The sequence below is a fragment of the Aulostomus chinensis genome, chromosome 4, assembly GCF_037954235.1.
Source record: "Aulostomus chinensis isolate RoL2024-O1b breed Wild chromosome 4, RoL_Achi_v1.0, whole genome shotgun sequence".
In the NCBI taxonomy this organism is placed as follows: domain Eukaryota; kingdom Metazoa; phylum Chordata; class Actinopteri; order Syngnathiformes; family Aulostomidae; genus Aulostomus; species Aulostomus chinensis.
Window position 1 is genome coordinate 30,181,920 of NC_141323.1, and position 10,000 is coordinate 30,191,919.

Below are 10,000 nucleotides of genomic sequence, written 5' to 3' on the forward strand. Positions count from 1 at the left end.
CACACCAAATAGTTGTCCTGTCAATATAAAGAAAAAAATGTTGATGTCATCTAGAGAAAAGTACTGCATCTGCAATCTGTCTACTTCAAATTGCACACTGCATGACATTCCATTCGAAAGCTGTGGAGGGCGCTTCAAGAAAAGGTGTGTGAGGGAAGCTCGCTCAGGCTGGTCCCCAAACACTCAAAGCTGCCCTTTCCTCACAATGAAACAAAAAAGCTTACAGCACCTGGTATTCCCAGGCGGTCTCCCATCCAAGTACTAACCAGGCCCGACCCTGCTTAGCTTCCGAGATCAGACGAGATCGGGCGTGTTCAGAGTGGTATGGCCATAAGCCCTTGACTCTTACACACATGGGCTCTATATCCATTTCACTCACTTTACAACCTCAGAAAAAAAGTGAAGCGCAACAGCCTCAGGGTCTTTTCACACGCCAAATAGGTGTCCTGTCAATAAAAGAAAAGAATGTTGATGTCATCTAGAGAAAAGTACTGCATCTGTCATCTGTCTACTTCAAATTAACCACTGCATGACATTCCATTCCAAAGCTGTGGAGGGCGCTTCAAGAAAAGGTGTGTGAGGGAAGCTCGCTCATGCTGGTCCCCAAAGACTCAAAGCTGCCCTTTCCTCACAAAGAAATAAAAAAGCTTACAGCACCTGGTATTCCCAGGCGGTCTTCCATCCAAGTACTAACCAGGCCCAACCCTGCTTAGCTTCTGAGATCAGACGAGATCGGGCGTGTTCAGAGTGGTATGGCCGTAAGCCCTTGACTCTGACACACATGGGCTCTATATCCATTTCACACAATTTACAACCTCAGAAAAAAAGTGATGCGCAACAGCCTCAGGGTCTTTTCACACGCCAAATACGTGTCCTGTCAATAAAAGAAAAGAATGTTGATGTCATCGAGAGAAAAGTACTGCATCTGCCATCTGTCTTCTTCAAATTAACCACTGCATGAAATTCCATTCCAAAGCTGTGGAGGGCGCTTCAAGAAAAAGTGTGAGAGGGAAGCTCGCTCATGCTGGTCCCCAAAGACTCAAAGCGGCCCTTTCCTCACAATGAAACAAAAAAGCTTACAGCACCTGGTATTCCCAGGCGGCCTTCCATCCAAGTACTAACCAGGCCCGACCCTGCTAAGCTTCCGAGATCAGACGAGATCGGGCGTGTTCAAAAGGGGTATGGCCGTAAGCCCTTGACTCTCACACACATGGGCTCTATATCCATTTCACTCACTTTACAACCTCAAAAAAAATGTGATGTGCAACAGCCTCACGGTCTTTTTACACACCAAATAGTTGTCCTGTCAATAAAAGAAAAAAATGTTGATGTCATCTAGAGAAAAGCACTGCATCTGCAATCTGTCTACTTCAAATTACACACTGCATGACATTCCATTCCAAAGCTGTGGAGGGCGCTTCAAGAAAAGGTGTGTGAGGGAAGCTCGCTCATGCTGGTCCCCAAAAACTCAAAGCTGCCCTTTCCTCACAATGAAACAAAAAAGCTTACAGCACCTGGTATTCCCAGGCGGTCTCCCATCCAAGTACTAACCAGGCCCAACCCTGCTTAGCTTCCAAGATCAGAAAAGATCGGGCGTGTTCAGAGTGGTATGGCCGTAAGCCCTTGACTCTTACACACATGGGCTCTATATCCGTTTCACACACTTTACAACCTCAGAAAAAAAGTGATGCCCAACAGCCTCAGGGTCTTTTCACACGCCAAATCGGTGTCCTGTCAGTAAAGGAAAAGAATGTTGATGTCATCTAGAGAAAAGTACTGCATCTGCCATCTGTCTTCTTCAAATTAACCACTGCATGAAATTCCATTCCAAAGCTGCAGAGGGCGCTTCAAGAAAAGGTGTGTGAGGGAAGCTCGCTCATGCTGGTCCCCAAAGACTCAAAGCTGCCCTTTCCTCACAATGAAACAAAAAAGCTTACAGCACCTGGTATTCCCAGGCGGTCTTCCATCCAAGTACTAACCAGGCCCGACCCTGCTAAGCTTCCGAGATCAGACGAGATCGGGCGTGTTCAGAGTGGTATGGCCGTAAGCCCTTGACTCTCACACACATGGGCTCTATATCCATTTCACTCACTTTACAACCTCAAAAAAAATGTGATGTGCAACAGCCTCACGGTCTTTTTACACACCAAATAGTTGTCCTATCAATAAAAGAAAAGAATGTTGATGTCATCGAGAGAAAAGTACTGCATCTGCCATCTGTCTTCTTCAAATTAGCCACTGCATGAAATTCCATTCCAAAGCTGCAGAGGGCGCTTCAAGAAAAGGTGTGTGAGGGAAGCTCGCTCATGCTGGTCCCCAAAGACTCAAAGTGGCCCTTTCCTCACAAGTAAACAAAAAAGCTTACAGCACCTGGTATTCCCAGGCGGTCTTCCATCCAAGTACTAACCAGGCCCGACCCTGCTAAGCTTCCGAGATCAGACGAGATCGGGCGTGTTCAGAGTGGTATGGCCGTAAGCCCTTGACTCTCACACACATGGGCTCTATATCCATTTCACTCACTTTACAACCTCAAAAAAAATGTGATGTGCAACAGCCTCACGGTCTTTTTACACACCAAATAGTTGTCCTGTCAATACAAAGAAAAAAATGTTGATGTCATCTAGAGAAAAGTACTGCATCTGCAATCTGTCTACTTCAAATTAACCACTGCATGACATTCCATTCGAAAGCTGTGGAGGGCATTTCAAGAAAAGGTGTGTGAGGGAAGCTCGCTCATGCTGGTCCCCAAAGACTCAAAGCTGCCCTTTCCTCACAAAGAAATAAAAAAGCTTACAGCACCTGGTATTCCCAGGCGGTCTTCCATCCAAGTACTAACCAGGACCGACCCTGCTTAGCTTCCGAGATCAGACGAGATCGGGCGTGTTCAGAGTAGTATGGCCATAAGCCTTTGACTGTGACAGACATGGGCTCTATATCCATTTCACACAATTTACAACCTCAGAAAAAAAGTGATGCGCAACAGCCTCAGGGTCTTTTCACACGCCAAATCGGTGTCCTGTCAATAAAAGAAAAGAATGTTGATGTCATCGAGAGAAAAGTACTGCATCTGCCATCTGTCTTCTTCAAATTAACCACTGCATGAAATTCCATTCCAAAGCTGCAGAGGGCCCTTTGAGAAAAGGTGTGTGAGGGAAGCTCGCTCATGCTGGTCCCCAAAGTCTCAAAGCGGCCCTTTCCTCACAATCAAAGAAAAAATCTTACAGCACCTGGTATTCCCAGGCGGTCTTCCATCCAAGTACTAACCAGGCCGACCCTGCTAAGCTTCCGAGATCAGACGAGATCGGGCGTGTTCAGAGTGGTATGGCCGTAAGCCCTTGACTCTCACACACATGGGCTCTATATCCATTTCACTCACTTTACAACCTCAAAAAAAATGTGATGTGCAACAGCCTCACGGTCTTTTTACACACCAAATAGTTGTCCTGTCAATACAAAGAAAAAAATGTTGATGTCATCTTGAGAAAAGTACTGCATCTGCAATCTGTCTACTTCAAATTAACCACTGCATGACATTCCATTCCAAAGCTGTGGAGGGCGCTTCAAGAAAAGGTGTGTGAGGGAAGCTCGCTCATGCTGGTCCCCAAACACTCAAAGCTGCCCTTTCCTCACAATGAAACAAAAAAGCTTACAGCACCTGGTATTCCCAGGCGGTCTCCCATCCAAGTACTAACCAGGGCCAACCCTGCTTAGCTTCCTAGATCAGACGAGATCGGGCGTGTTCAGAGTGGTATGGCCGTAAGCTCTTGACTCTCACACACATGGGCTCTATATCCATTTCACACACTTTACAACCTCAGAAAAAAAGTGATGCGCAACAGCCTCAGGGTCTTTTCACACGCCAAATCGGTGTCCTGTCAATAAAAGAAAAGAATGTTGATGTCATCGAGAGAAAAGTACTGCATCTGCCATCTGTCTTCTTCAAATTAACCACTGCATGAAATTCCATTCCAAAGCTGCAGAGGGCCCTTCAAGAAAAGGTGTGTGAGGGAAGCTCGCTCATGCTGGTCCCCAAAGTCTCAAAGCGGCCCTTTCCTCACAATGAAACAAAAAAGCTTACAGCACCTGGTATTCCCAGGCGGTCTTCCATCCAAGTACTAACCAGGCCCGACCCTGCTAAGCTTCCGAGATCAGATGAGATCGGGCGTGTTCAGAGTGGTATGGCGGTAAGCCCTTGACTCTCACACACATGGGCTCTATATCCATTTCACACAATTTACAACCTCAGAAAAAAATGTGATGTGCAACAGCCTCACGGTCTTTTTACACACCAAATAGTTGTCCTGTCAATATCAAGAAAAGAATGTTGATGTCATCTCGAGAAAAGTACTGCATCTGCAATCTGTCTACTTCAAATTACACACTGCATGACATTCCATTCGAAAGCTGTGGAGGGCGCTTCAAGAAAAGGTGTGTGAGGGAAGCTCGCTCATGCTGGTCCCCAAAGACTCAAAGCTGCCCTTTCCTCACAATGAAACAAAAAAGCTTACAGCACCTGGTATTCCCAGGCGGTCTCCCATCCAAGTACTAACCAGGACCGACCCTGCTTAGCTTCCAAGATCAAAAGAGATCGGGCGTGTTCAGAGTGGTATGGCCGTAAGCCCTTGACTCTGACACACATGGGCTCTATATCCATTTCACACACTTTACAACCTCAGAAAAAAAGTGATGCGCAACAGCCTCAGGGTCTTTTCACACGCCAAATCGGTGTCCTGTCAATAAAAGAAAAGAATGTTGATGTCATCGAGAGAAAAGTACTGCATCTGCCATCTGTCTTCTTCAAATTAACCACTGCATGACATTCCATTCCAAAGCTGTGAAGGGCGCTTCAAGAAAAGGTGTGTGAGGGAAGCTCGCTCATGCTGGTCCCCAAAGACTCAAAGCGGCCCTTTCCTCACAAAGAAACAAAAAAGCTTACAGCATCTGGTATTCCCAGGCGGTCTTCCATCCAAGTACTAACGAGTCCGGACCCTGCTTAGCTTCTGAGATCAGACGAGATCGGGCGTGTTCAGAGTGGTATGGCCGTAAGCCCTTGACTGTGACACACATGGGCTCTATATCCATTTCACACACTTTACAACCTCAGAAAAAAAGTGATGCGCAAAAGCCTCAGGGTCTTTTCACACGCCAAATCGGTGTCCTGTCAATAAAAGAAAAGAATGTTGATGTCATCGAGAGAAAAGTACTGCATCTGCCATCTGTCTTCTTCAAATTAACCACTGCATGAAAATCAATTCCAAAGCTGCAGCGGGCGCTTCAAGAAAAGGTGTGTGAGGGAAGCTCGCTCATGCTGGTCCCCAAAGACTCAAAGCGGCCCTTTCCTCACAATGAAACAAAAAAGCTTTCAGCACCTGGTATTCCCAGGCGGTCTTCCATCCAAGTACTAACCAGGCCCGACCCTGCTAAGCTTCCGAGATCAGACGAGATAGGGCGTGTTCAGAGTGGTATGGCCGTAAGCCCTTGACTCTCACACACATGGGCTCTATATCCATTTCACTCACTTTACAACCTCAAAAAAAATGTGATGTGCAACAGCCTCACGGTCTTTTTACACACCAAATAGTTGTCCTGTCAATACAAAGAAAAGAATGTTGAATTCATCTAGAGAAAAGTACTGCATCTGCAATCTGTCTACTTCAAATTACACACTGCATGACATTCCATCCGAAAGCTGTGGAGGGCGCTTCAAGAAAAGGTGTGTGAGGGAAGCTCGCTCATGCTGGTCCCCAAACACTCAAAGCTGCCCTTTCCTCAAAATGAAACAAAAAAGCTTACAGCACCTGGTATTCCCAGGCGGTCTCCCATCCAAGTACTAACCAGTCCCGACCCTGCTTAGCTTCCGAGATCAGACGAGATCGGGCGTGTTCAGAGTGGTATGGCCGTAAGCTCTTGACTCTCACACACATGGGCTCTATATCCATTTCACACACTTTACAACCTCAGAAAAAAAGTGATGCGCAACAGCCTCAGGGTCTTTTCACACGCGAAATCGGTGTCCTGTCAATAAAAGAAAAGAATGTTGATGTCATCGAGAGAAAAGTACTGCATCTGCCATCTGTCTTCTTCAAATTAACCACTGCATGAAATTCCATTCCAAAGCTGCAGAGGGCGCTTCAAGAAAAGGTGTGTGAGGGAAGCTCGCTCATGCTGGTCCCCAAAGACTCAAAGCGGCCCTTTCCTCACAATGAAACAAAAAAGCTTACAGCACCTGGTATTCCCAGGCGGTCTTCCATCCAAGTACTAACCAGGCCCGACCCTGCTAAGCTTCCGAGATCAGACGAGATCGGGCGTGTTCAGAGTGGTATGGCCGTAAGCCCTTGACTCTCACACACATGGGCTCTATATGCATTTCACTCACTTTACAACCTCAAAAAAAATGTGATGTGCAACAGCCTCACGGTCTTTTTACACACCAAATAGTTGTCCTGTCAATACAAAGAAAAAAATGTTGATGTCATCTAGAGAAAAGTACTGCATCTGCAATCTGTCTACTTCAAATTACACACTGCATGACATTCCATTCGAAAGCTGTGGAGGGCACTTCAAGAAAAGGTGTGTGAGGGAAGCTCGCTCATGCTGGTCCCCAAAGACTCAAAGCTGCCCTTTCCTCACAAAGAAATAAAAAAGCTTACAGCACCTGGTATTCCCAGGCGGTCTTCCATCCAAGTACTAACCAGGCCCAACCCTGCTTAGCTTCCGAGATCAGACGAGATCGGGCGTGTTCAGAGTAGTATGGCCATAAGCCTTTGACTCTGACACACATGGGCTCTATATCCATTTCACACAATTTACAACCTCAGAAAAAAAGTGATGCGCAACAGCCTCAGGGTCTTTTCACACGCCAAATCGGTGTCCTGTCAATAAAAGAAAAGAATGTTGATGTCATCTAGAGAAAAGTACTGCATCTGCCATCTGTCTACTTCAAATTAACCACTGCATGACATTCCATTCCAAAGCTGTGGAGGGCGCTTCAAGAAAAGGTGTGTGAGGGAAGCTCGCTCATGCTGGTCCCCAAACACTCAAAGCTGCCCTTTCCTCACAATGAAACAAAAAAGCTTACAGCACCTGGTATTCCCAGGCGGTCTCCCATCCAAGTACTAACCAGGCCCAACCCTGCTTAGCTTCCGAGATCAGACGAGATCAGGCGTGTTCAGAGTGGTAAGGCCGTAAGCCCTTGACTCTCACACACATGGGCTCTAAATCCATTTCACTCACTTTACAACCTCAAAAAAAAATGTGATGTGCAACAGCCTCACGGTCTTTTTACACACCAAATAGTTGTCCTGTCAATATCAAGAAAAGAATGTTGATGTCATCTCGAGAAAAGTACTGCATCTGCAATCTGTCTACTTCAAATTACACACTGCATGACATTCCATTCGAAAGCTGTGGAGGGCGCTTCAAGAAAAGGTGTGTGAGGGAAGCTCGCTCATGCTGGTCCCCAAACACTCAAAGCTGCCCTTTCCTCACAATGCAACAAAAAAGCTTACAGCACCTGGTATTCCCAGGCGGTCTCCCATCCAAGTACTAACCAGGCCCAACCCTGCTTAGCTTCCAAGATCAGACGAGATCGGGCGTGTTCAGAGTGGTATGGCCGTAAGCCCTTGACTGTGACACACATGGGCTCTATATCCATTTCACACACTTTACAACCTCAGAAAAAAAGTGATGCGCAACAGCCTCAGGGTCTTTTCACACGCCAAATCGGTGTCCTGTCAATAAAACAAAAGAATGTTGATATCATCGAGAGAAAAGTACTGCATCTGCCATCTGTCTTCTTCAAATTAACCACTGCATGACATTCCATTCCAAAGCTGTGAAGGGCGCTTCAAGAAAAGGTGTGTGAGGGAAGCTCGCTCATGCTGGTCCCCAAAGACTCAAAGCGGCCCTTTCCTCACAAAGAAACAAAAAAGCTTACAGCATCTGGTATTCCCAGGCGGTCTTCCATCCAAGTACTAACCAGTCCGGACCCTGCTTAGCTTCCGAGATCAGACGAGATCGGGCGTGTTCAGAGTGGTATGGCCGTAAGCCCTTGACTCTCACACACATGGGCTCTATATCCATTTCACACAATTTACAACCTCAGAAAAAAAGTGAAGCGCAACAGCCTCAGGGTCTTTTCACACGCCAAATAGGTGTCCTGTCAATAAATGAAAAGAATGTTGATGTCATCTAGAGAAAAGTACTGAATCTGCCATCTGTCTACTTCAAATTAACCACTGCATGACATTCCATTCCAAAGCTGTGGAGGGCGCTTCAAGAAAAGGTGTGTGAGGGAAGCTCGCTCATGCTGGTCCCCAAAGACTCAAAGCTGCCCTTTCCTCACAAAGAAATAAAAAAGCTTACAGCACCTGGTATTCCCAGGCGATCTTCCATCCAAGTACTAACCAGGCCCGACCCTGCTTAGCTTCCGAGATCAGAAGGGATCGGGCGTGTTCAGAGTAGTATGGCCATAAGCCTTTGACTCTGACACACATGGGCTCTATATCCATTTCACACAATTTACAACCTCAGAAAAAAAGTGATGCGCAACAGCCTCAGGGTCTTTTCACACGCCAAATCGGTGTCCTGTCAATACAACAAAAGAATGTTGATGTCATCGAGAGAAAAGTACTGCATCTGCCATCTGTCTTCTTCAAATTAACCACTGCATGAAATTCCATTCCAAAGCTGCAGAGGGCGCTTCAAGAAAAGGTGTGTGAGGGAAGCTCGCTCATGCTGGTCCCCAAAGACTCAAAGCTGCCCTTTCCTCACAATGAAACAAAAAAGCTTACAGCACCTGGTATTCCCAGGCGGTCTTCCATCCAAGTACTAACCAGGCCCGACCCTGCTAAGCTTCCGAGATCAGACGAGATCGGGCGTGTTCAGAGTGGTATGGCCGTAAGCCCTTGACTCTCACACACATGGGCTCTATATCCATTTCACTCACTTTACAACCTCAAAAAAAATGTGATGTGCAACAGCCTCACGGTCTTTTTACACACCAAATAGTTGTCCTGTCAATAAAAGAAAAGAATGTTGATGTCATCGAGAGAAAAGTACTGCATCTGCCATCTGTCTTCTTCAAATTAACCACTGCATGAAATTCCATTCCAAAGCTGTGGAGGGCGCTTCAAGAAAAGGTGTGTGAGGGAAGCTCGCTCATGCTGGTCCCCAAAGACTCAAAGTGGCCCTTTCCTCACAATGAAACAAAAAAGCTTACAGCACCTGGTATTCCCAGGCGGTCTTCCATCCAAGTACTAACCAGGCCCGACCCTGCTAAGCTTCCGAGATCAGACGAGATCGGGCGTGTTCAGAGTGGTATGGCCGTAAGCCCTTGACTCTCACACACATGGGCTCTATATCCATTTCACTCACTTTACAACCTCAAAAAAAATGTGATGTGCAACAGCCTCACGGTCTTTTTACACACCAAATAGTTGTCCTGTCAATACAAAGAAAAAAATGTTGATGTCATCTAGAGAAAAGTACTGCATCTGCAATCTGTCTACTTCAAATTACACACTGCATGACATTCCATTCGAAAGCTGTGGAGGGCATTTCAAGAAAAGGTGTGTGAGGGAAGCTCGCTCATGCTGGTCCCCAAAGACTCAAAGCTGCCCTTTCCTCACAAAGAAATAAAAAAGCTTACAGCACCTGGTATTCCCAGGCGGTCTTCCATCCAAGTACTAACCAGGCCCGACCCTGCTTAGCTTCCGAGATCAGACGAGATCGGGCGTGTTCAGAGTAGTATGGCCATAAGCCTTTGACTGTGACAGACATGGGCTCTATATCCATTTCACACAATTTACAACCTCAGAAAAAAAGTGATGCGCAACAGCCTCAGGGTCTTTTCACACGCCAAATCGGTGTCCTGTCAATAAAAGAAAAGAATGTTGATGTCATCGAGAGAAAAGTACTGCATCTGCCATCTGTCTTCTTCAAATTAACCACTGCATGAAATTCCATTCCAAAGCTGCAGAGGGCGCTTCAAGAAAAGGTG

At 46.4% G+C, this 10,000-nt stretch overlaps 18 non-coding genes and 5 pseudogenes across 18 annotated transcripts; all 23 read right to left on the reverse strand.

Annotated features, from left to right (window-relative positions):
• Positions 1 to 217: 217 nt before the first annotated feature.
• On the reverse strand, positions 218 to 336 carry LOC147266174 (5S ribosomal RNA). Its single transcript, XR_015115469.1, has one exon. It is a non-coding gene; the product is annotated as a 5S ribosomal RNA (ribosomal RNA).
• A 309-nt stretch (positions 337 to 645) lies between these two features.
• LOC147266175 (5S ribosomal RNA) lies at positions 646 to 764 on the reverse strand. The gene has a single exon (XR_015113463.1). It is a non-coding gene; the product is annotated as a 5S ribosomal RNA (ribosomal RNA).
• Positions 765 to 1,073: 309 nt separating this feature from the next.
• LOC147266176 (5S ribosomal RNA) lies at positions 1,074 to 1,193 on the reverse strand (annotated as a pseudogene).
• A 309-nt stretch (positions 1,194 to 1,502) lies between these two features.
• LOC147266177 (5S ribosomal RNA) lies at positions 1,503 to 1,621 on the reverse strand. The gene has a single exon (XR_015114277.1). It is a non-coding gene; the product is annotated as a 5S ribosomal RNA (ribosomal RNA).
• A 309-nt stretch (positions 1,622 to 1,930) lies between these two features.
• Positions 1,931 to 2,049, reverse strand: LOC147266178 (5S ribosomal RNA). Its single transcript, XR_015114023.1, has one exon. It is a non-coding gene; the product is annotated as a 5S ribosomal RNA (ribosomal RNA).
• A 309-nt stretch (positions 2,050 to 2,358) lies between these two features.
• LOC147266179 (5S ribosomal RNA) lies at positions 2,359 to 2,477 on the reverse strand. Its single transcript, XR_015114024.1, has one exon. It is a non-coding gene; the product is annotated as a 5S ribosomal RNA (ribosomal RNA).
• A 310-nt stretch (positions 2,478 to 2,787) lies between these two features.
• On the reverse strand, positions 2,788 to 2,906 carry LOC147266180 (5S ribosomal RNA). Its single transcript, XR_015114733.1, has one exon. It is a non-coding gene; the product is annotated as a 5S ribosomal RNA (ribosomal RNA).
• Positions 2,907 to 3,215: 309 nt separating this feature from the next.
• On the reverse strand, positions 3,216 to 3,333 carry LOC147266181 (5S ribosomal RNA; annotated as a pseudogene).
• Positions 3,334 to 3,643: 310 nt separating this feature from the next.
• Positions 3,644 to 3,762, reverse strand: LOC147266182 (5S ribosomal RNA). The gene has a single exon (XR_015114720.1). It is a non-coding gene; the product is annotated as a 5S ribosomal RNA (ribosomal RNA).
• A 309-nt stretch (positions 3,763 to 4,071) lies between these two features.
• LOC147266183 (5S ribosomal RNA) lies at positions 4,072 to 4,190 on the reverse strand. Its single transcript, XR_015115119.1, has one exon. It is a non-coding gene; the product is annotated as a 5S ribosomal RNA (ribosomal RNA).
• A 311-nt stretch (positions 4,191 to 4,501) lies between these two features.
• Positions 4,502 to 4,620, reverse strand: LOC147266184 (5S ribosomal RNA). Its single transcript, XR_015114577.1, has one exon. It is a non-coding gene; the product is annotated as a 5S ribosomal RNA (ribosomal RNA).
• Positions 4,621 to 4,929: 309 nt separating this feature from the next.
• LOC147266185 (5S ribosomal RNA) lies at positions 4,930 to 5,048 on the reverse strand (annotated as a pseudogene).
• A 309-nt stretch (positions 5,049 to 5,357) lies between these two features.
• On the reverse strand, positions 5,358 to 5,476 carry LOC147266186 (5S ribosomal RNA; annotated as a pseudogene).
• A 310-nt stretch (positions 5,477 to 5,786) lies between these two features.
• LOC147266187 (5S ribosomal RNA) lies at positions 5,787 to 5,905 on the reverse strand. The gene has a single exon (XR_015113270.1). It is a non-coding gene; the product is annotated as a 5S ribosomal RNA (ribosomal RNA).
• Positions 5,906 to 6,214: 309 nt separating this feature from the next.
• On the reverse strand, positions 6,215 to 6,333 carry LOC147266188 (5S ribosomal RNA). Its single transcript, XR_015114026.1, has one exon. It is a non-coding gene; the product is annotated as a 5S ribosomal RNA (ribosomal RNA).
• Positions 6,334 to 6,643: 310 nt separating this feature from the next.
• LOC147266189 (5S ribosomal RNA) lies at positions 6,644 to 6,762 on the reverse strand. The gene has a single exon (XR_015113304.1). It is a non-coding gene; the product is annotated as a 5S ribosomal RNA (ribosomal RNA).
• A 309-nt stretch (positions 6,763 to 7,071) lies between these two features.
• LOC147266190 (5S ribosomal RNA) lies at positions 7,072 to 7,190 on the reverse strand. Its single transcript, XR_015113165.1, has one exon. It is a non-coding gene; the product is annotated as a 5S ribosomal RNA (ribosomal RNA).
• A 311-nt stretch (positions 7,191 to 7,501) lies between these two features.
• Positions 7,502 to 7,620, reverse strand: LOC147266191 (5S ribosomal RNA). The gene has a single exon (XR_015112744.1). It is a non-coding gene; the product is annotated as a 5S ribosomal RNA (ribosomal RNA).
• A 309-nt stretch (positions 7,621 to 7,929) lies between these two features.
• On the reverse strand, positions 7,930 to 8,048 carry LOC147266192 (5S ribosomal RNA; annotated as a pseudogene).
• A 309-nt stretch (positions 8,049 to 8,357) lies between these two features.
• Positions 8,358 to 8,476, reverse strand: LOC147266193 (5S ribosomal RNA). Its single transcript, XR_015114506.1, has one exon. It is a non-coding gene; the product is annotated as a 5S ribosomal RNA (ribosomal RNA).
• A 309-nt stretch (positions 8,477 to 8,785) lies between these two features.
• On the reverse strand, positions 8,786 to 8,904 carry LOC147266194 (5S ribosomal RNA). Its single transcript, XR_015114027.1, has one exon. It is a non-coding gene; the product is annotated as a 5S ribosomal RNA (ribosomal RNA).
• A 309-nt stretch (positions 8,905 to 9,213) lies between these two features.
• On the reverse strand, positions 9,214 to 9,332 carry LOC147266195 (5S ribosomal RNA). The gene has a single exon (XR_015114028.1). It is a non-coding gene; the product is annotated as a 5S ribosomal RNA (ribosomal RNA).
• Positions 9,333 to 9,642: 310 nt separating this feature from the next.
• LOC147266196 (5S ribosomal RNA) lies at positions 9,643 to 9,761 on the reverse strand. The gene has a single exon (XR_015113439.1). It is a non-coding gene; the product is annotated as a 5S ribosomal RNA (ribosomal RNA).
• Positions 9,762 to 10,000: the final 239 nt, after the last annotated feature.